This window comes from Acomys minous, assembly GCF_964271855.1.
Source record: "Acomys minous genome assembly, chromosome: 1".
NCBI lineage: Eukaryota > Metazoa > Chordata > Mammalia > Rodentia > Muridae > Acomys > Acomys minous.
Window position 1 is genome coordinate 48,955,014 of NC_140483.1, and position 22,646 is coordinate 48,977,659.

At 35.6% G+C, this 22,646-nt stretch overlaps 1 long non-coding RNA gene across 6 annotated transcripts in view; it reads right to left on the minus strand.

Moving 5' to 3' along the window:
• LOC311592149 overlaps positions 1-22,084 on the minus strand; it is a 43,813-nt gene extending 21,729 nt beyond the window's left edge. For 5 of the 6 annotated variants that reach the window (XR_014777308.1, XR_014777309.1, XR_014777310.1 and 2 more), the window contains exons 1-2: positions 21,957-22,084; positions 19,199-19,301 (exon numbers count right to left, since the gene is read on the minus strand). This is a non-coding gene — a long non-coding RNA (uncharacterized lncRNA). Of the gene's footprint in view, positions 1-1,161; positions 1,408-19,198; positions 19,302-21,956 lie in introns of all 6 variants that reach the window. The other variant, XR_014777313.1, reaches the window with a different exon arrangement.
• Between the last annotated feature and the right edge of the window lie 562 nt (positions 22,085-22,646).

Genomic DNA, 22,646 nt, shown 5'->3' on the forward strand with positions numbered 1-22,646 from the left:
ATTTGACCACATGCCCTGGATGGGGAGGCCTGGTGTCACTCAGAGGAAGGATAGCAGGCTACCAAGAAGAGACTTGATACCCTATGAGCATATACAGGGGGAAGTGGTCCCACTCAGTCAGTCATAGAGGAAGGAAGTAAGGGGAAAATGGGAGGGAGGGAGGAATGGGAGGATATAAGGGATGGGATAACAGTTGAGATGCAATATGAATAAATTAATAAAATATATTTAGAAAAAGAAAAAAATGAAAAGCAAATATTAAATTACTGGGATATTGGTGGAAGGTTTCAATTCTTGTTCTAATATATGTACCCATTAGAATGGTCATCACACCTGTCTTCAGCTGTGTCCTATTAATGTTTCCTCCAATAACCAACAACAAAAACCCCCCACAATTGTAATTTAGAGGAAAAATAATAAATAGGTAATATTTCATGAATATGTAAGTAAAACTAACTTGTGTACAGGAAATGAAGATGTAATTTTGCATGAGAAATACAATTTTGAGCTTGCTTTTAAGTATCTACAATATAACTTTTATATTTATTATACCATTAACTGTTCTGTTCAAATAAATGTTGGGATAAATTCTATTATGACTCTGTTCAATAACAAAGGAAAACTTGTGAAGTTATTCTCTGAATGTCATTCATTTCATATGTACCAATATTATTTTTTAAACATCTGTTGTATGTGTATATTATACATTTTATTTGGCATGTTTATACTGAATTTTAATTTATTAGCCTTATACATAGGTTGCTTTAACACTATAATTTAAATTTGTAAATCATCCTTTATTTCTCTTGTGATTTATTTAATATTACATTTAATGAGATAAAACATTAAATTCTCTTCACAATTATGTCTGTTTATAAACTAGCTAATAAAATCAATCTAGCATTCTATTTTATATGTGCATAGCACAATATATTTTATTCATTTCAATAATCTGTGTTATTCCCTTAAGATTAATCAATTAGGCTATTACTAAGAATTTGAAGAAAAATTATACAACAAATGAGTTAAAACAAAACATTGTAAATTAAATTCTGTAAAATATTTCATAATTTCATGCTGCCAAAACCCTTTGGCTGCTTGGCATTTCCTCCTAGTTCCTCTTTCTGCATTTGGAATTTATCAGACCCCTGCTTATCTCACCTAGGGACTATCCAGATGTCATCCAATGATTTCTTACTAGAATGCTCCTGTTACTCTCATAAATCTTGAGATCTAGGTCTGGTTTACATTTCATGGGGAAAGTTTTTCTGGGCTTTTTGATCAAGCCACAGCAGGCATCAGAAGGTAACTGAAACACAGAAGTTCTGGAGTATTGTATGCAGCCCAAATATGAGGTTAACAGAGGAAGTTGACATATAAACTCTTGAAGCCAGTGAATTTTTTTTCCTGAAAGAAAAAATGTAACTTGAGGAAAAGAAACAAAAACCCAACAAATCACATAATTCTAGATATGCAAATCCCAACTCAAAATTACAAAGAATGTGGAAAAACTAATATAACTTGTCCCCTTTACCACATACAAATTTTATTCTAATGGATCTTATAAATGACATGTAAGAATTTACACATAATAATATAAAATAGTGATTGTGATTATAACTATATTTAAAGAAATCAAAGAAGACAGTGAGGTAAATCAAAGTCATGAATATTGGGATTAAATTGCTGATGATCGCACAAACTAAGTGCTGGAAATTAAAAAAAAAAAACTTAGTGAAAAAGAAACTAACAAAGAAAAATAAAACCCAAAACCCAAACAACAACAACAAAACTCAGTTGAACCCTCACCTCACCAACACAATAAGTGTGTTATAAACAGAGAGCCAGGAATGGAGACAAATTGGATGAACCAGAACATACTGTGAAGCTCATAAGGAATTTTGTTTGCGGTGTTTTAATTATGTGACTGAAACACAGATGAGACTGGGGACACTATGAGAAAACTTAACCTTTGAGTCATGTGTATAGAGGAATGAGAAATCTTACCAAAGCTATGAGAATATCCTCAGCAAAATCATGGAAGAAAATTTTCCAAATCTATTCAGGTACAAGAAGATTATAGAACACCAAATATAGAGAATCAGAAAGAAATATTCCATGACAGATTTTATATATAATATATTTAGAATATAAAAAAGTAAAAGGATATAAAAAATTATGAGAGAAAATGAACTACATCTATAGAGACAGCCACAGTAGAATAACACCTGATTATTTCATAGAAGTCTTTAAAGCACAAAAGACCAAAAATGATGTACTCCAAGTCCGGATACCACTACTGTCAACTCAGATCATATATCCAGCAAGATATCTATTAAAGTTGATGAAGAAATAAAAACTTTTTGTGATAAAAACATAATCTAGGAATATATGGATAACTAGCCAACTCTACAGTGAAAGTTAAAACGCATATTATGATCCTAAAAGGCAGAAACAATCAAGTGGTCACAGAGTACAAATAAACAATATCAGGGTAGGTAATCAAAATAGATGAAAAATAAACCCACAAAACCAACCCAATGACAAGGATTAAAATATAGTATTTTAATGATCAGAATTAACTATTATAATTCTGTATACTAATAAATCCCAGTTATTAAATAATAGGACATAGATTAAAGTTAGAATTAGTAAACAAAGTGCATCTTGTACAGTCTCTAAGAAATATACATAATCAGCAGAGATAAACCCATCCTTAGACTAGAAGGACTGAAATGGTATTTCAAGAATATGGACCTAAGAACAAACAGCTTTGTTTATTTGTATATATATAGCTATACTAATATCTGACACAATATCCTTTAAATCAAAACTGGTAGGAAGAGGTAAGGAGTTTTAGTTCATACCTACTAAAGAAAAATTCTACCACCAGGATATTAATATTATGAACATATGCACTTCTAAAACTGTGACACCTAATTTTATTTTATTTTTTAAGAAATTTATTCAGATTACATTCATATGGTTGTCCTCTCACTTATATCTTCCTGTTCCTTCCTCCCTTCTTCTTTCACCCTATCCCCTCCCTAGGCCTGTGACCAAAGGGGACATCTTCCTTTACCATTTGATCACAGACTGTCAGGTCTCATCTGAATAGCCTGCTTCCCCTTCCTCTGAGTGCCACCAGGCCTACCCACCAAGAGGAAGTGGTCAAAAGGGGCACCCCTAATTTTATTTTTAAAAGGAAAAGAAAAAAAAACCATTATCAGTACTAAAACTACAATCAATACAACACAGTAGGAGAGAGTGACTTCAATACCTAACACTATACATGTCAACTGAAAAAAAAAAAAACTAAAAAACTAAAAACCAAAAAACAAGACCCAAAAAACTAAACAGAGAAACTTGAGTTAAAGTACATCACCAACTAAATGGGCATGTTATGTACCAACAGAGCATGCTATCCAAACACTAAAGAATGATGTAAAATCTTAACAATAGGACTAATGTGGGATTAAATTCACACACTTTCTACTTTCAATTGCCTCATTGCAATCAAAATTCTGGCTTTTTAATATTTCTGTGTTCTCAAAGATTGCTTTTCAGTAAAGAACAGTAAATATTGACGATAAGGCTCTGATGATCTGAAATATAAATTTGAAAATCCTATGTAATGTCATTGCCATATTGTGTGGGATCACAAGGTCATGCATTTCCGTAGGGCATTTCAACCTCTGCAAGAATTCTGGTTCTGAAACTCCTGGTTCAGAAAGGTGAATCCCAACATGGAAATATTTATCCTTCATATTTAAACATTTAATTTGGAGATGGTTTACTGTACACTGCCAAGCAGGTTTACTTGCACATATATGAACACATAAAATCTAGTCACAATCATGCACTTTACTTTGTCTTCCAGTCAGCAAATCCATTTGAATAAGCATCTTTAATTTGGACTGCAATCCAACAACATCAGTCTATTGTCAACCTGCCAACTGCTAACTACATTTTACATTATTTGGTTATTTTTATAACAATTCCAAAATATATAACCTAGTTGGATAGATGAAATTCCACATGTAATTGAGTTCTCCTGCACACAAATGCAAATACACTGTATCTGTGAAGGTCTGCATACACCCTGTTCAGGATATGCCCTTGGGCTACTCAGCTTACACAGTCGTAGCCTAGGGAGTATGAGCTGAAGTAATTACTTTTCAGAATTTGATAAAAGTATTTTTTTTCTATACAACATTGTCAGTTTCACTAACAGTGTATTTTCCTAATTGTCAGGACATTAATAATTCAGAATATTTAGAGCGCTAAAGGCCAGGACTAGTAAAATATTTAGGGGACATCTATGTTCTGTTGAAAGATTCATATAGAAATTACTCTTACCACCAGTAGATATCTGTAAAAATAAGTGTAGTCACAATCTATTTCAGAGAAGGAATGTTTGCATATGTGCTTAGCTTATCAGATAGTTCTTTCATAATTGAGCATCTAATTTATCAGTATTGTCTGTGAATCTAGTGGAGGCCATATTTGTCATCATTATGTTTCTAGTCATCTTTCTGCCCATATCACATAATAACAGCATTTTTCCTGGGCCATGTCTACACACCGCATCTACACTAATGCAGTGTAAAAGTGTTCAGGTTGAAGTGGTGGTATCTTAACATACCTTTAAGATCAGAATGAAAGCTTAATACACCCAGAAATGAAATTATTTGTTAAATAAAAAAATGTCATTTAATTTTTAAACTAGAGAAATTCTTATAGGGACTTCCTTAAAAATAATCTGCATTAAATATTCTATAATTCAATCTATGAGTTAGATAAAAATCTACTTCAGAGCCTCTCTTGACATTATGAACATTAAAAAATAAATGTTTAGTTTTTGAGAATAAAACTTAAAGTATTCAGCTGTTAGAATAAAATACCACAAGCCTCTTCAAATGGTGTGTGTTGTTTCATTACAAGGAACCAAATCCCAGGCCCTGTACAAGTGCTGGGGCAAGACTGAGCTCCAGCACAAGACCCAATGCAAGCTTAATTGTTAAAACACAAGAAAACTGATGATGTCACAGAAGTTATGTCCCACAGTTGTAATTTTTCTCTATGCTATATTTTTTCATGAAGATTTCCTGAGAGTGTGTTAAGAATGTCTGTTGTTTTCTTACAACAATATTATTTTTCATGTATCTTTCTGAGTGTCCTGAATCTTGTTTTGATGTACTCACTCTGTTGGATTGCACATAACAAAAGGAAACACACAAAATAAGTGAATATTAGAGCCATTTGTTTTGTGGAACATTTACCCTACTCTTGATTTATTTTATCATAAAACTTGTCTGCACTGGATTATAGGTGTTTTTCTGGAATCACTGAGGATTTAGAAACAGATTATTTCATCCATTTTAAATTTAAATTGATTGTATAAAACTTTGTAGAAGTTGTTTCCTCTTACATTGCTTGATAATTACTACCAAAAGCATGTGATATCTTAGGAAAACATGGTTGAAACCAAATAAGCGAACATGAGGTGGGGAGACACTGAGAAGATAAAACACTTGATATTCACACATGAAGACTACATTCATCTCTCGCACACAGATAAAAAAAGTAGCTGTAATAACAAGTGTTTGTCATGTTAGTGCTGGTGGCAGCAAGAGGAGGAATCTCCAGAACTAGCTCACTAGCCAGTCTACCCTACTTAGCGATTTCTTGGTCAATGAGAACTTGTCTCCAAGGTTGACAAAACAATTTCATAATAAATTCATTTTGAGAATTTATTTTTTGTGTATATTTGAATGTATGTTTGTATGGTGTATGATATGTGTACATGTGTGTGAGTATACACGAGTGCATGCATGTACTTTGGAAGCCAGAAGGTGATATACATCATCCTGCTCTATCACTCTCTACCTTATTTCCTAGAGACCGGGAATCTCATTGAACATGGAACTTGCTGTTTCAGCTGGGCTGGGGTCAATAAGCCCCAATGATTTTCCTGATTCCTCCTTGATGACATTCAGTTTTAGGAAGCCATGTCAATATCCAGCTTTTTATTTTGGTCCTGATCTGAACTCAGGACCCAATCATTTACGGTAACATTGTTATCCTCTGAGCTATTACTCTAGCTCCATAAATTCACTTTCCCATCTATAGCTAATTGATATTATGATGAAACATTAATGTTGACTGAATAATAATAAGTAAAAACAACAGAAATATCAATGGGGATTTGTGTACCACAATATTCTTGGTATAATATTTGTGAATTAGAAGCATTTATTATATAATATATTATATATATATTCAGGTGAAATAACACTAATTTTTTTCTGATAAAGACAACTCTTCAAAATTTTTGGCTAATAAATATTTGTCCTTATGTACTGTAAATTACGCTGGTCTTAAGGTCTAGGTCTTTCTCATTTCAGTATAAGCATATTGTAACAGTTGTATTTTTAATTGCCAATGTCTTAGTTATTCTCCGAAAATGCCTTTTTTGAATCATTATAAATGAATAATGGATGTTAATGACAAAGACATCATTTAATTTTTTCAATTACTGAAATTGGTATTGTAGACTGTTTATGATAAATAAGTTATACAAGTTAATTTTTAGTTGATCAAATCAACATCATATCATTTACTAGTATATTTTTATCACAATAGTATACATCTTAGGTGCCACAGATGGATATGATTCTATAGAAAGATAAGGTAAAATCATTAGATAAGGTCTTCTTACTCCTGAGACATACAGAATACGGCCTTTAAAATGTTTTTGTTATGTTGAAGATTCACTGAAAATGAGACAGGTTAACTCCTGGCAATGCCCAGCCTACCTCATAGAGGATGATAAGCATCAAAGAACCTCCATATGGAGATGGCTTCAAATGTGGCAAAAAAAGCCACAGGGAAAAATGTCCTATTTTTTACCACAAACAGAATTCTGCCTTAAAAAGGGCAAACTTGGATGCAGGCAGAGTCAATGACCAAACTCTTCATAGACAAGGTAAGCAAGTCCTCAATAGTTCCTGCCTCACAAATATGTCTGTCAGATATACTGAGCCAAAAGGCTGAAGATGATGCTCCCACGTTATAGAGAATTTTGGGTAACTATTCAGGTAACAAACTTCTCTGTCATCTTGCATTTTGGAAAGCTAATAACCTGCACTGCTGCCATACTTAGGTAATCCAATTTATTCCTTCTCAAGCCTATGATGGGGTGGAGACCAGGTAGTTTAGCTTTACAACGGACCTTAGTTGCTTAGAGGTTAAGATGTTTTTAGGCCTAGATAGATGTTTTATGATGATAATGACAAGATGGATGTGATGGAGATTGATTTACATTGAGAATTTTAGATGCACTTAAATAGGAAAGATGTTTTCTTCAAGGCTATCAAATAAAAATAGCCAAAACACCAAGAATGTGTTTATGTAACATTTATATAATTCCTGATTGTGTCATGGTTCTTCCTGCTATAGGTAGGTTATTGTATATATGTGTGATAATATAAGTATATATGCAAAAAATTAAAAAAATTAAAATTTAAGAGTTTCCTGTAAATGTTTTTTTTATTTCCTCAGAAAAGGGGATGAGACAGGGCTGTATCAAGCTGTACAAATACAGGGCTTGGGCTGAGCATAGAGCATTTCTGTCTATAACTAGGCTTTGTCCTGGAAGTTTCTAGCCTAAATACAATGTAATCTTCTGCCAGCCCTGACTTTAGAGGATTTACCTTCCAGTCTTTGTCCGTTAACCTAGGTCTAGAATGTTTCCAGCCTCCAAGATCACTACTGAATAATCTCACCATTTCTTTCTGAACTCTACCCAGCTGGTTTAGCACAGCTATTCTGGCTCAAAATGTCTCTCCAAGCTGACTGACTCAAAATGTCTTCTCTTCACTTCTCCCTGAATTCCTTTGCTGGGAAAATTTCCTCCAAACTCTATGAAATGAACTTTAGGAACTCAACTGAATTGCACTGCACTGCCCCATACTCCCCCGTACTCAAGAACTCATCTGTAATGTCTCCATGAAGCCCCCTGCCTTTTCTCTGCACTGCCTTAAGTTGTTTCTCCTTCCTGTCTGTTCTCCTGAGAATTGAGAATATTTTCTCTGTGACTTATTTTGTTAATTCATTTGCTCTTTAATTATAGGTTATAGGGATTAAAGGTGTGTACTGAGAAAGTGTCAGTATTCCAGTAGGATCACACAGACCTAGGTCTTTGGATATGATCCCTCTCTAGAGCAGCCATGCTGCTAGATTAAATTTCCTCCATAGTTTCCGGTGTCCAAAACATATTGAAACTTTGATGTCAAAAGCAATCATTTTCACATCTTCATTTAGAAGTTCTAACATGCAAAGCTACAGACCCACATTTCCAGGTGAGGAAACTGAGCACCATCACTGAGCCAGGGGCTTATTCAGAACTTGCTAGAATGCATGGTTGTCCTGTCCACAGCGTCTTATGGTGTCTCCTGGTTGACATCAAGTCATGTTCAGGGCATTTCCCTCTCCAATAGAACTGATTCACTGTATCTGTAGCCATTTGCTATTTGCTTAGTACATGTTTATACATTTGTTCAATACAAATGATTTAATTTCACTTGATAATCCTGTTCTTGCCTCTCCTATTCAAAGCTGTAACTATTTTCCAGTTAGTTCCTATCAGACCATTTTTTTTTTGTTTTAATTCTCTTTACTTTCTGACTTACTAATGAATTTACCTATTTTTCTGTCACTTTTATTTCAAAACTAAAAGATTATTTAAAGCCAATAAATTCTACTCTATCTTCAAGACAACTTACTGCTAATAATGTGTGGAGCACACACAGCAATAAAACAGAGTAGAACTTGATTGTGCAAAGCTCAAAGCAGTTTGGATAAACAGTGCATTAGAAAAGCTAAGATCCCTAAGGATATACAGAGCATCAGTTGTTAACAATCAAAAATGAGATTTAGTATTTAATGTTTTAGTATTTAAACATAGAGGACATTTAGATCGAGTTATTGTGGCTAGCATGTTGCTTTAGAAAAGGTCATATTGATCTTAAAGAGAAATACATCCTGGATTACTATCATCCGACATATGTCAGGGTTTTAAGATTCTGGCTTCACTATACTGTAACCCAGTTACATTTGTCTTTCAGATTATAAAATGGCCTTCACACACTTTAAACACCCCTCAGAGAGGTGGTGTAGGTTGAAAAGCATTGATCTTTTTCAAACACATTTGACAACCTGGAGATTTATGATGAGAATAGTGAAATGGCAGTAGATGGTAGGTGTTAGGTCCTGCTGCAGGGCATGGCGGGCATGGCCTGGTCTCTGCCTAGGAGCAGGGTTTCCCCTCTCCCAGACTCACTATATAAACCAGACATTTTGGTCCACTCCCCCTTGCTGCCCATGCCCTTTGCCCTTTTCCCACCTCCCTGCCCTCTATTCTTCCCTCCCCCTATCCACAGTGTATTCTTTCCCTTTACCTCCACCACCCACACTGCTTCCAACACATCTGCATTTATGTTATAGCTCCTTTGCAATTAGCTCACTCCAATCATTTAATCAATCAGTAGGTAGCCTAAGACTAAAGCAGATGAAGAATGTGCCTGAATATAAAAGGTTGTCATGTGCATGATGAGATTTATTTATTGTTTTTTGCTTCTTATATTTTAAAAAATCTTAATTGATAGGTTTGATCATATTTTTTCCTGCTCCCATCACTTCCAGATTTTCCGCTCTTTTTTCTCAAACAACTAGTCTGTCATCTTCTCATTTGGAAAGCTACTAATCTTTACTCCCGGTATACTAAGGTAATCAATTTTATTCCTTCTCAAGCCAATGATGGGTTTGAAGACAAGATAGTTTAGTTTTACAATTAGGCTTAGTTGTTTAGAGGTTAAGATGTTATTAGGTATAGATAGATGTTTTAATTTGATAATGATGAGATACGATAGACATTGATTTATATTCAGAATTTTAACCTCACCAAGATAGGAAAGATACGTTTTCTTCAAGGCTGTCAAATACTAATAGCCAAAACACTAAGAATGTAACACTTATATAATTCCTAATTGTCTCATGGTTCTTCTTGCTGTAGATAGTTTATTGTATATATGTGTAATAATATAAATGTATAGGTAAAAATATTTAATTAAAAAATAAAAACACTAAAAAAAGATAAAACAAGGCAAAAGAGAATAGTAAAAGTGCTAGGTGTTTAAAGTAAAAAAATAAACTACAAGTTTTTTTCAGAAAAAAATTTGTAAAACTTACACAGACCTCATAAAAATAGATGTATCAAAATTTGGGGAAGAATTTCAATAAAATATTTTAAAAGCTAAATTATACAAATGTAACTGATAACATTAAATAACAAAGATAATAGTGACGCAGATATGTAAATTATATATTATTTGAAATACATTGTGGTCTTCATATATGTGCATTATAATATTCATATTATTATATATAGTAGTTTTAACATATATTTAAAGTCCATATCTGTGGGATAAAATAGCAGATGATAATAAAAAATGTATTGAAATTGGCAGATTTTATTTTAGTTATTTTCCATGATGTGGTGATAAAGTAGTTTCAATATAGTATTGTAAATATAAATAATATAGATAAATAAGTAAAGGCACATGCATAGGTTTTATGCTGCACCACTCAGTGTTGTGGTTTGAATGAGAACGGCCCCATATGCTCATGAATCTGAGTCCTTGCCCACGTGGCAGTGGTGCTATTCGGACAGATTAGGAGGTATTGCCTTGTTGGAGAAAGTATGACTAAACGCAGGTAAGCTTTAAGGTTTTAAAAAGCCATTTCTAAGCCCATTCTGTCTCTTCCTGCTACTTTTAAATTTGGATGTAGAATTCCCAGCCTCTTCTCTAGCTCTATGCCTGCCTGCATGCTGCCATAATTTACACAATGATGAAAATAGATTAAACCCAAGAAAGTATAATTAAATTCATTCTTTTATGGGAGTTTCCAAGATCCTGGTGCATCTTCACTGTAACAGAACACTGACTGTGACATAAATTCTTATCAGGATATTGCTTGACATGCCTGATCTTGCTGCTTGGTTGCAGAATGTGGGAATATGGGTTCTCGATTTTTGGATTGTGAAAGCAGTTAAACACTTTAAGCAGGACAAATGAACAGACACTGGGATCGGTTGAAGAGAGAGAACAAGATAGGAGCCTACCGTAGATGTCCTCTGAGAGAATCCACCCAGCAAAGGATTGAAGCAGGTGCTGAGTCTCACGGGGAAACATTGAGGTGGAGCTTGGGAATCTTATGGAAGAGTTGGGGATAGGATAACCTGGAGGGTTCTAGGGGCTCCATAAGGAGACCAAGGGCGGCAACAAATCAGTGCCCAGGGGACCTGCAGAAACTGATGCAACAGCCAAGGACTGGGCATGGAGAAGAGTTAGAATCCTTGCTCAGATGTAGTCAATAGACTACATGGGTCTCTACATGGGTCTCATAATATAGAGAATAGGGGCTGCCTCTAATATGGAATCTGTTGCCCACTCGTTGATCACTTCTCCCTGTAGGGCGGCCATTCCAGGCCATAGAGGAAGAGGATGCCGGCCGTCCAGGTGAGACTTGGTAGGCTGAAAGCAGATGGTAGTGGAGGATGTCCTTTCTGAGGACTAGGGGAGGGTTGAGAGGGGAAGAGGAAGTGAGGGTTGGTCCAGGAGGAGAAGAGGGATGGGACCGCAATCGGCATATAAAGTGAATAAATTAAAAATAAGTAAATTTAATTAAAATAAAGGAAGTGAAAAAGAGCCAAGTCCAGTGTTCAAGTTTCAGAGATTAAAAAAAAAACAAACAAACTTTAAAGAAAATTCTCGTGTTAAATGGAATACATTGCATAGAAACCTTTGGATAATGATCCACCTAGCTGACTTCCAACTTGCGAAAAAGAATTAAAGAAAAGCTTAAGTAGTAAAGTAAACAGTTGAAAGCAGAAAACTGGTGAAATGAATTTGAACAAGTAGGCCAAGTTTCAGCCATAGCAAACAGAAACACTTGACAACTTCAGCTTTAGAGTCAAGAGTATAACAAAGGAGTATGGAATATCCCTCTGCAGCTAAGGACAGCTGTTGAGTCCAGGCGTTTATCAACAACATGCCTGGAAGGAGCTGCCAGAGGGGCCATTGCACAAACCTTTAAAAGCAAAGCCTGGGTTTCACTGTAGACCATAAGATGTTTTAGGTGCCAGAGCCATGGTGCATCTACCCAGGAGTGCTATGAGAAGGGTGTGTATCTATCCCAAGACAGAGAACTGTGTTATAGTCAGCAAAGCTGAAATGAACTAGAGATCCGAAGACTACTTCAACATCAGACATAGAGAATCAGAGCTTGAAACTTGCCCAGACAGTTTTTGGTTTTTTTCCTTTGGTTCAGTATTTCCTCACTATGTTCCCTTTCCTAAGTTTGGGATGGTAATGGATATTCAGTAGCATTGTATGTTAGAAGTATGTGATATGTTTTTTTTTTTATTTTATAGAGGTTACATTATTTAGGAGACTGATTTGAGTCTTAGAAGATACTTTGAGTTTTGGTGTTGAGACTGTGATAGACTGTGCGGACTTTTGAAGTTGAATTGTAATCATAATGACATAATGCAATTTAGATTATGATATGGCTACAAGTGTATGGGAGCCAGGAAGTAGAATGTGGTGGTTTGAATGAGCACACAACCCATAGGCTCATGTATTTAAATAGTTGCTTATGAGAGGATAACACTATTTAAAAGTATTAGGAGGTATGGCCTTGTGTAAGGAAGTGTGTCATTGAAGGATGGGCTTCAAGCTGTCAAAAAGCACACTCCAAGCCCAGAGTATCTTTCTTCCTACTGCCTACTGATCTGAATGCAGAACTATCAGCTACTCCTAAAGCACAGTATCGGCCTGCTTTCTACCATGATGATAATTGGCTAATCCTCTGAAACTCTGAAATGTTTTCTTTTAAAGAGTTATCATGGTCATGGTGTCTCTTCAGCAATAGAGCACTGACTAAGACATTCTGACTAAGACACTTTGATCAAAAAACAAACCGAAAGACAGACTTATTTATATGGACAGGACATTGAAATCAGTGCCCTGTGGGTACTGGGAGGGTGGCTATATTTCCTGGGTTTCCAACATAAGCAAAAAGGAAAGACAGGAGGCAAAACCCAGATCAAAAGTTGAGGAGAGTAGAACAAAATGTGATACGAGGGTGACATTTAAAAATGATGCCTTCTCAATTTTTGGGCCAAAGGAAATTGTGTAGTCAATATATACTAGTAAGCTGTTCTTGAATACTTTTTAATAGGACATATTAGTGACTTGCTTCTCCATTCCTCCAAGTCTTCATAAAAACTTGTCTAAATTGTCGTGGCATATGTAATATATGTAAATGGGTAGTAATCAGTATTGGATCAATAATGAAACACTATAAAAATAGGTAAATGTGAATTAAACTACAATAAAAATCTAACCAATAATCTGGAAAGGATATTAATCATTCAGGTATATAAAATCAATTGATAGCTATAAAAAATAAATGACCTTCATTTCTCCTTTAGAAATCTGCACAGTCTTAGTCCATCACAGAGCAATTCTATACAGTTTATAATGTGTTTTTTAATCTAATCATCCATAGACTTCTAGTCAAATCAATCTCTCAAGATTTATCAGCATGTATTTTCACTATTTATAAAATTAAACATCCACTGAAGAACACATTATAGTCAGTGCTGTTTACAGTATAATAAATTTCTATCACAATACATAGTTGATATAAAAGACATGAAAATAATCAAAATAGTGTTTAAAATATTAAAATACTTAAGAATAAGAATTGAATTCAGATATATATCCTTGCAAAAAAATAGCTCCAAAACACAGCTCTTAAAATTTAATACACCTTTATAATGTTGGGGAAATGTTTTGATTATATACTCTGTTAACAATATAGTAGCTTAAATGTGACTTATACAGGGCATATGAACACCCAGTTGATGAGCCGCCATGGGTGGGGGAAATTTCACAAGTATTTACTCTAATATAAAGAGCTTTAGACATTTAATGTATGCTAAGAAAAAGAGAATCAGCCTTCTCCATGGAAGAGATCCCTGATAGGCTATGTAATCCTGAATTGTCAGCCCTAAACACATGAGTATATAACTAACACGAGGTGGAGTCACCAGATTATATTTAAATATACATGAGTGTGGTTTTGTCTATGTATATGTATGGCTGTTGTTTGTTTATACATGTGTGAGTATACAACTAATAGTTAAGTAGAGGTAATGAGCTTGAGAAAGGGTGGGTAAAAGGATTTAGAAGAAATAGAATCAAGAGTCAATATTGTGTAAATCCAATGCTTCTATGTGAAATAATCTTTCAAATAGGGCTTTACAAAGGTGTGGTATATTTCCCAAATGCACAGATAAATTTTATATATGTATAAATATATATATTATATATAATATATATATATATTTAAGATAAATGTTAAGGAATAATGGATGGTCTGAGAAGAGAAGTGAAAATAGTATTTAAGAAATATTGCCAGTGACATATTTTAATTACGAAAATAACAAGGATTTTAGTATACACTCATGAATATTGTGAATGCCATTGCCTTTAAAAAACAGCTGTTTTAGTGAAACTTGCACAAAATCCTGATATTTATATGCATTAAATAGCAAGTAATAAGAAATCATGATTTCATAAACAATGATAGGTACATGAGAGCATTTTGGGAGAGGAAAAGAAAGATAAATGTTATAATTCTATTATTAACTCAAAAATATCTCAATGTCATTATCTACAGATTTTTTAAATCTTAATTTTTATATGAGAATACAAAATATCCAAGATATCCAAAGAAAACCTTATTGTACTGGCATCTTAGGTGTCAAGTTATACTACTGACTTACTGATCAAACGTCTGAAACAACAGGGTACTGACATAAAGAGCAGGCTTATTAATTAATGAAGGGAACTGAAGACACACATATTAACCCACACTTCTACAACTACCTGACTTTTACCAATAAAACTAACAATATACATTGATAAAGACACTGTATCTTTAAAAAAGGGGTTCTGGTCTTTCTGGATAGGTACACGTAGAAGAATGATACGAACACTTCATATACAATGCCAAATAAATATTCAGTTTTTAATGGATCAAGTTCCTCAGTGTGAGACCAGATACTTTGCCTCTCTTAGAGGAGAAAGTACCAAATATCCTTGAATTCATTGTCACAGGAAAGGACTTTCTGAACAGAGCCTTGTTAGAACTGGCATTAAGACTGACAATTAGTAAATGGAAGTAAATTAAACTTTGAAAATATTTGGGTGGAAGAAATGATCATTTGAGCCAATCTACAGACTGGAACCAATTTATACCAGCTATTTATATGACAGAGCATTAGTATGTAGAGAGCAAAACAAATTTTAAAAATTAAAGGAGAAAACAAACACCGATATTAAAATATGGGCATAGAATTAAAAAGACATTTCTCAAAATGTGTAACACAAATGGCTAAGAAACACCTTCAAAAAGCATCAGCATCCTTAGCCACTAAGGGAAGTACAGATTAAAATTTCTCTGAGTTTTTGTTTTCCTTCCTGCAGTCAAATGACTAAGATAAAAAACACAAATGACACAAAGTCTGGCATGGTTTTGAGGAAAAGAGGAGTCGTATTCACTGCTGGTCAGATTGCAAAATGACATAGTTACTATGCAAATGAGGATGGGGGCTCATCAAAAAGCTAAAAGTAGATTTACCATGTGACCCAGTTATACCTCTCCTGGGTATATACTTACTATCTCCATATTCATTTTTAGAGCTACCGGTTCTTCCAAGTTCATTACTGTTCTGTCATTCAAAATAGGCAGAACATACAAAGAGCTTAGATGTTTATCAACTAATGAGTGGGTAATGAAAAGATAATATATTCACACAGAGATATTATACAGCTATTGAAAAAAATGAAATTATGTAATTTACAAATAACTGCATAGAAACAGAAACAATCTTTATAGTGAAGTAGCAGAGACCCAAAACGATATACAAACATCACATATCTTCTTATCTATAGATGTTAGTTTTAAAAAATGTATTGATACTTTGTGAATTTATTTCACATCATGGACCCAATCTCACTCATTTCCCCGTTTCTTCATATCTTCCGTTTTCCCTTGCAATCCTCCACAAAATAAAATAAAATAAAATAAAATAAAAATTTGCTATGGAAACAGTATACAGTATATCCTTTGTCCACATATCTTCACTTGCAAATGTTCATTGCAATGAATCATTGGTCTGTTTTGAGGCTCCCATATGGGGAATCTAATGTGATAGCTTGTTGTTATGATGTGTCATAAAGATCCTGCAGCTTTGGATCTGGCCCTGCAGAACTGGCCCTTTTACACACCTCCAGCTGATCATAGATAGGGTAGATGATGCAGTGGGCCAACTCAAAACTGTAATGTAAGTTTTGGTTATGTTAACATGGTTTTGTTTTGATCACAAGGGTGGGGTGTGAAACTACCTTTCATAGCCTCCTGAGAGGGGAGAGTGGCTGATCTTGGTCAGCCGGAAACTGCCGGGAGTGTGGGTGGGTGGTGTGCTCTATGCCAACTGAAAAATCATCCTTGCGTGTACTCTGAGAGTGAATAAATAAGAGCCCAGAGGGAGAAGAAGAGAGCTTTGCTTTCTTCAAGCTGTTCCTAGAGAGAAACACTCTGGAGAACACTTCGAAGAGGCTACTGCTGGTCCTTTCTGCTGCAGCTGTTTGCTATTGTTGGTTTTTGTTTTTGTTTTCCAGCTGGACTGCTGAAATCCTGAAGACGAAGAGTGGCACCACTCCAAGGAACTGAATCTAAAAAAGGTCTACATCCCCTGTCCCTAAGAACGTTCTTCCCTACCTGCCTAGGACCAGTGGGGTGGAAGGGAGGTAGAGCCATTAAAGGTCCCCAAATAAAGTAGGTTTTATAATATGAAAGATTGCACAAAGCCCTGGATCTGTGCTTGGCAGGTAGCTGAAACGGCCAACTTGTCAGCTCTACTGCACCAGCACTGCCAAGTTGAGCTCTCTAGCACTGCCCCATCTAGGTCACACAGTGCTGCATCTGGAAGGGGCAAAGCCAGCTCTCTTGCTCTCATACCCTATGGACCAGTTCACCCATCCCCATTACCCCAGAGCAAGCTCTAATGTGCTGCCCAGGCAAAGCACAGTACTACTTTCCTGAGCGCTATAGCAGGTGAGAGGCAGTGGCAATCCTCTCTTCTTGTGACCTTGGTGCCAGCTCTCCCTCCTGCATGTGTCCCTCACCTAGGAGACCTCACAGCAATCTGGGGGCAGAGTAGGGGCAGGCTAGCTCAGCACATGGCTCGGGTGGCAGTCTAGGCCAGAGATGTCTTCGTGGCCTTTAGTGGTAACAAGTGTCTGGGACAACAACACAGACCACAGCTGCCATATGATCATGAACCCAGACATATTCCTTAGCAGCAGCATGGACCTGGGTGTCCCTTCATAACCTCAGATGGCAGGGAAGTCCACTCAGATTTGCCAGGGGCAGCACAGCCCTCAGATATCCACATAGTCTCCAGTGACAGCCCAGACCATAGACATCTACTTGGCCTTTGGTGGTACTGGAGGCCACAGACCCAACTGCAGCAGGACCTAGGCATGGCCCTTGATGTCTGGCACATCTCCATACACACGTCTATTGTAGTGATGCGGGCAGCAAGTGCATAGTTATCTTTCTTCTGACCATCCTGGATGTGTATGGCTAGTGTGAATGCCTGGATGTCTTCTTGCGGCCTCTTTGGCTAACATGGGATGCTAGTTTTAATATTCCGATATTTGTGTTTTCTTTGGAATACCCAAAATTTCAGTCATAAAAGGAAATATATGACACTAGCCCTGTCCCAGGACTTGGTGATTATTTCAGGAGAAAGTTCAGGCAGAGTGTCAGAGAGCCTGCGTTGTTAGATGACTGCAAGTAAACATTGTCTTTTGGACACAAATGAACTCACAGTGGTCATAACAGCATGTACACAACTTGTGAAAGCCTTACTCAGACCAAAACCGAGCAGGGAGAAAGGAGGTTGGCACACAGTTCTACCCCAAGTCACAGAGCTAGTAACAATTTTAGCTGTTAAGAGAGGGAGAGATAATAATATCCTCTGTGTGTGTAGCCCCTGCTAAGTTAAACACACTCCAGTAGATCAAATATCTAAGAATATTTGGACTGCACAGATTGTTCTTCAAAGGGAAACAACCACCACAACAAAACCTAACACAAAGTTCTAGGCATGGGAAAGAGGACTGAAATGAAAATAGGCAGGGGTGAAATCATATACACTTCATAAATCTACCTTTTATTTTCTTTTCCAATATCTTCACATTCTTTAACATGTGTAAGTAGTCCCCATCTATTAAGTGTTTCCAGTTTTTCTATTTTTTGTCTCTTGCAATCCCACCTGTGTTTTAAGTAAGACAAGGAGACATCTATATAGTTTAAAGCTGTTGGCCTTTTGTTGTGGCAGTCTCTCAGCTAGCTACTGGTTTAACCGACTTCTCTGGCGCTATCTCTCTCTTTCCCTGTGGTTCTCACTACTTAGCTCCCCATTCATATATATATATATATCCCTTTCATCTCTTTCTGTGCCTGCTAGCATCTGCCTGCATTCCCTCCCTGTGCCCACTTGAGTCGCACATGACTCTCCCCCGCCCTCAGTTTTTGACCCTACCTCCCGGCCTAGCTCCAGTACTTTCTGCCCCAGCTTCAGCCACCAGCTTTTTATTTTTCAAAAAGTCACATTCCTCACTAAACTAGTAGGCTGAAGAAGGACACTTTCTCCACAGCAGCTTGTCTTATATTTAAAGGCAGGTGAAAAAGTTACATTTACATATCCTGCTAGCTGGGCATTGCCTGGATCGAATAACAATTAAGAACATACTTATTCATAGCTAGAAATTACCATATTTGTGGGTCAGCCCAATATTTCTCAGAATTTCAGTGGGACTGCAGTATAGGTAATACAGTGGTGAACAAGGGACATTTTAATAAAAGCTATTGACTGGACAACTTTCATTTATGTCTTTATAGGTCAATATTTGTCTATTGTTTGAGCACTTTAAACTGTCATTATTTGAAATTATTATAAGTAGAATTCAGGTATGAGAAAGTAGTCACTTACGGTTTATACAACATTGATTTCTGGTCTCGAGCAGTGTAGTGGAGGGGTTAGTTGTCTCGTTATTTTGTTGAGCAGTATTTCCTCAGCATACAGAATAATCTTCCTGTTAATATGTAATAATCAGTATGTCAAGGAAAGAGGAGATGAGAGGAGGTGAAAGGGAGTGAGAGACACAAACATGGATATTGGGAATTTCTTATGGAAAACATTAATTCTACATCTCTTAATTTATAGAGCCACATACCCATTCTTACATAATATTTGAAAATATACATTATGAGAGGCAGATTTGGGCACAGGGGTCGCACTCAAATTAAGGCACCAGCCAAGGACAATACAGGCCGTAAACTCTAAACCCCTACCCAGATCTAGCCAAGGGTCAGAACATTCTCCACAGTAAAGTGGAGAGTGTGATATGACTTTCTCACATAGTCTGGTGCCTCACCTTTGGCCATGTCCCCTGGAGGGGGAGACCTGGTGGCACTCAGAGAAAGGACAGCAGGTTACCAAGAAGAGACTTGATACCCTATGAGCATATACAGGGGGAGGAAATCCCCCTCAGGAACAGTCATAGGGGAGGGAAATAAGGGGAAAATAGGAGAGAGGGAAGAATGGGAGGATACAAGGGATGGGGTAACCATTGAGATGTAATAAGAGTAAATTAATAAAAAATTAAAAAAAGAAAATATATTGTCACTAGCTTTCAATCAATAATCTCCTTCTAGTTGGATATGAACTAGATGGACTTCAGAGGCACTTAATGAGTATACATGCCATAAATGTGGTACATATCCATGCACTAGCTACAGCTGAATTTGCTGTATACTTTACTAGATGGCACTAATCAAAGTATGGAGTTTAATGTGCATTCCATCCATGGTTATGTTAATTGCTGCCATGAACTTCAGAAGACTCTCCCAGAATTGGCAGTAGTTTAAAATATACTTTTGATAGTTTGAAGAGAATAAAAGTGTTTTATTACCAGGCCAATTATTTGTGGTGCTTTGGATAGTGTTTCTGGCTTTGTATCAGTCCTTCATTGTCAGCCCTGTGTGTAAACTAACAATATTCTTTTTAATGAACTCATCTGTTGAAAGAACCAGATCCAGCTCATCTTGTGACTAAGAATTTTGAGTGTGGTGATGATTTTGTGGACAGATGGCAAACCATCCAAAACGAGAATCCTGACATTTCTTCCCAAGAAAAATTAAGTAGTGGAAACAGAAGTCAATTCGAACAAATACAAGTTAATATTTTAAAGAAAATGTGTAGGACTAAAATTTTTGAAACGCAAGTGCAAGTGTTTGAACTCATATACAAAAACATGCAAATGCCTCTCACATGCATGATGACTATCTCTTCTGCACAGTGACTTCAATTAACCATGATTCATTTCTGGGTTTGAAATTAATTAGGAAATTTAATCTAACACAGTTTTGTCTAATGTAGCAGACCAAGAACCTTTTTCTCCTTCTTCCTTTTGCAGTTAGTTCTGAAAATTCCTCTATTCTTCATAAACATGCCCTTGTGTTTTATTTTAATGGATACATATCCATATTCTTTATGAATAAAAGTTGAAGTACAAAGCCAGTTACATATCTTCTACTTACATCGAGTTGGATTTTAAGATTCTTTGCCAGGTGCCCAACTCTGGTGATTGTTTGAAAACAGTGATTTTTCCTTTATATGCTTACTTTCCAATCATGAATATTAAAGTGGGGAAGGAAAATTATAAAAATGGCTGCCCCATGACATTTTGTCAGAACTCCATCATTATCTCACAGAAGATCAGGACTAATATGTAATGTGTTATCCTTTATGACAAATAAAATTTTTTTTCATGAAAATATAACAGTTTCTCTCACAAATTATTCATTGTTGGAGCCTCTTGAATAATATTGTCCTTTGATAAAGGCATGCTATTAATACATACGTCAAAAACTGCTTCTACATTTTTAATGTTTGTAAGTTATATTCATTTGTGTATGTATGCTTAAGATCAGGTCTCAGTGTTGGTGAAACGGATCTCTAACATCAGATAGCACATCCAAATCCAATCCAAATGCCACCATCACGGCACCTGGAGTTGTAGTGGGGCTTGGCCATAACCCATTTTTAATAGTAGGATCACTATTAATTTTTCTACAAATAAATATAAAAAGCCTAAACTAATACATATTTCAGGAAATCATATTATTCCTAAAAGTAATCATATATCATTACAGCTCACTTATAAACATTCAGTACAATAAAATACAGTAGAATTAGGAGCCAGAGATATTCTGGACATCAGTTTAAGTAACATGGGGATCTAAGGTGAGACATCATTGGACATTAAAGAAAAAGCTAATATTTTTCAAGAATTAATAAGATCAAAAAAGTTCATCAACCCAGTAGACATTTAGTATGATATGAAAGATTGCTGTCAAACATCATTTCAGGCCTCACAGATTAACAAATATATAGGCGATAGATTCCAGGACAACCATATAATATAGAGGGTGTAACTACTAATGTGTGACTTGGGCCTGTTATTCTTGTTTAAGGGTGAGAAGAGTGTGCCATTATTATGAAAACTAGTTTCATTTTACGAAAAATAGGTTTCAAATATATGATTCTGTTGTCTAGGAAATGTAAACACATAGAAACGAGCTCAAAGACTAGTTAATATCAGGTCACTTCAAAATCTAGCTTTCAAAATTCCAAAGCATCTCTAACATGTCTTTCATAGACTCGTGATCTGAAAATGAAGAACAACCTGCTCGAAGACCTCGCGGTAGTGCAATTATTACTCTGACATTGTTCAATATTGTGTCCTGAAGAACAACGAGAAATGAAGATTGTATAGGAACTAATGCTGTGATTTTTCAGATAATCTTTAGGAAGATTCTAGAATTGAGTCCTTAACAGAGTAACCAGGGAGATCATGTAACAAAGAGTATTGGTGTTCCAATGAAAACATTCGTATGAGATCTTTGGCTTCATTTGAAGCTCAAATACATAACATTTGAGACATCACAGGGATTATATGAAGTATCTAACATATCTCAATTTAACATGATTTACCTAACTGGTGACTTTTTTTTTTATTTGTAACTGAATCAACTTGTACAGTCATGGTTTAGACAAATTTAAAACAAACCAATGTTTTGAAGCAAAACATGTTTCCCTTTAAAATGTCAGGTTTTTTTTTAATACTTCGAACATTTGTTTCAACATTCGGGCAACTTTTCCTGTAAAAATTGTGACCATACTACTGTTTGTGATTTTTAAAGCAGAGTTTGTAGCGTTTAATTATGTATTTGATTCTTATAATATTGTTTTTTGCCCACTCACTGAGTGTTGGGTGGGTTTTTGTTTGTTTGTTTGTTTGTCCATTTGTTTTTGCTGTACTGTTTCTGTTGTTTTGTTTTGATTTTGTAATTTTCCCCATGTTGGTTAACAGTGG